At 28.5% G+C, this 2,385-nt stretch overlaps 1 non-coding gene across 1 annotated transcript; it reads left to right on the top strand.

The window, feature by feature from the left end:
* Positions 1–1,510: 1,510 nt before the first annotated feature.
* Positions 1,511–1,590, top strand: TRNAN-GUU (transfer RNA asparagine (anticodon GUU)). The gene has a single exon. It is a non-coding gene; the product is annotated as a tRNA-Asn (tRNA).
* The last annotated feature ends 795 nt before the right edge of the window (positions 1,591–2,385 follow it).

Genomic DNA, 2,385 nt, shown 5'->3' with positions numbered 1-2,385 from the left:
ATTGACTTTGTACAAAATACACGTCTTGTGTAAATTTGCTATCAACTCAATACCTTGCTTGATTGTTCATTTTAGTTAACTGTTTGAATCGATCTTTGTTATATTAGGTACCGATTAAGGTATCCTATGTATATACTATTCAATAAGCATAATCACTTTATACGCACTTTACTTCTAGCACATAAACTAATTTTGTTTTTCAAATCTACGAAAACTTTTCAAATATATTTTTCAACTGATCAATTTTATTTAGGAGATCTATTTACCCCATCTAAACTGTTGCATTCTAATATTCTCACCTTACAATTATCTTAAGAATAGATTTTGGAGACAGGAGTAGGTCAATTTATGCCAAACATGTATAAATATCTAGTGTATATCTCTATCCATGACCTCTTTTACTTTACCGTCTTTTCTGCTTCTTATTCAATCATTTGTTTTAAATTTTTTTCAATGGTTTTACAAATGATTTTGTTTTAAATCAATGTTTTTCAAACCTACACAATTCACAGCCTCCTTTATGTATGAAGTCACATGTCCAACAAAACATGCTTATACCATTTTAAACATCATAGAGCATATTCAAATTTGATGAACACCACTACTTATTTTGACATTTTATTATGCTGATGTGTCATACTAATCTTGATACGATATCAATGATAAAAAAGTAAAAATATAAATGGACTTGAGTAGATACAAGTATATCTTATCTATATATAGAGAGAGAGATCATCTTCAAGTATGATCATTCAATTTTAATCTCACATATTTCCTACCTACTCACATCTTACCGAATTTTGACATTTAAGTGTCCTTGTAGGAACACCTCCTCGTTTGGAGAAAGATTATTCAAGAATTGACTTTAAAATCACACCAATATTCATAAAGGAACACAAAGACTTAATGTCAAATTTGTTTTTTTTTTGCAAAGGTCTTGGTATCTAATTAGTTGATAGCATCTTAAGTTTTTCTTAATTTTTTCATCAATATGATATTAGTAAATTTATTTTATTATGAATTTTGAACTAATTATTTTAGTACAACTAAATAAAGAGTTAATTATCATGAGTTGATTTGTTGTGAAAGCTTGGGTCTTGATAATGCGTTCTTTTCAAGGTCTCAAATTTGAATTCCAGTAAGTGTTAATAATTCATATGTTGAGCCATTTTATACAGAACTTTACTATGACTTTAATGTCGCTCTCACTAATGGACGGTGAGACTGGTCCCCTCGTACTAGTCGGTCACAAGGCCGGATATTAAACTTAAAAAAAATGAAGAGTAAAAAACATTGATTAATTGGCTAACCAAATCCTGCCGACTCAAAATTGAATAATTGACAAACATGTTCAATCCAACCGCCGAATTATCAATATTAAAAATATACATGAATTACAACTCAAATTTCGTGAATAAACATATTGATAATTTTATCAAACAATTATGTCTACATGGTGTAAGATAACCTATATTTCATTAGTTTTGTTTTCGAAAATTAAATACAAGAAGCTGGAATAGCTCAGTTGGTTAGAGCGTGTGGCTGTTAACCACAAGGTCGGAGGTTCAAGTTCAACCCCTCCTTCTAGCGATATTTTAAGCATTTAACTAACAATTTTTCTTATATTTACTCATATATAACGATTCTATTTAATAAAATGGATTAATTTTTGTTTTAAATTACAATTATTCATTGAAAATATTCAATTCTTATTTCTAAGTAAATCGATTAATATACTAATAGTTTTCAAAGCATTGTTTTGTTCCTAGCCCATCCTAAGTTGTATATCCAACACAAAACACGTCGCACATTGAAATGTCAGTAAGGTGCTAGCGGCTGGGAAAAAGAATCTTAAACCCAACAAATGTATATTTGTTCTATTCTAGTTTTGCACAAAAATTAAGCGCATCCATTTTTCTCTCAATTTATGGTAAATGAGACGATAATAAATAACTAAACAATCGATAATGATGATTTGGATGACTAACAAATTGGGGTCCAGAAAATGGATAACATCCATAACACTTTAGTTTTTGGTTCCTTTGTTTTTATTTATTAAAAAAAAATTAATTTATAAATATGTAGAATAACTAAATATATTTTAATAAATTGAATCTGATAAAGTATTAATTCAGTTTGAATATGAGATTTTTTTTTTGAGATTCTTCTCTCCTCACTTTTTTTCAAAAAATGTATTTGTTCGAATTCACCATTTTGATCAGAAAAAATAGAGGATTGTCCATTGCATCTTTACTATTTCTCTTCCACCCGATAAAATCCAAAAATATTTCTTTTTTCAAAAATTATATTTGTTCGAATTTACCATTTTGACCAAAAAAATAGAGGATTGCTCATTGTACGGTTACCATTTATCTGGCATCCTGG

The sequence above is a fragment of the Vicia villosa genome, unplaced genomic scaffold, assembly GCF_029867415.1.
Source record: "Vicia villosa cultivar HV-30 ecotype Madison, WI unplaced genomic scaffold, Vvil1.0 ctg.002009F_1_1, whole genome shotgun sequence".
Lineage (NCBI taxonomy): Eukaryota > Viridiplantae > Streptophyta > Magnoliopsida > Fabales > Fabaceae > Vicia > Vicia villosa.
The sequence above is the reverse complement of the archived record's forward strand: the minus strand, read 5'-3'. Positions and strand labels throughout refer to the sequence as shown.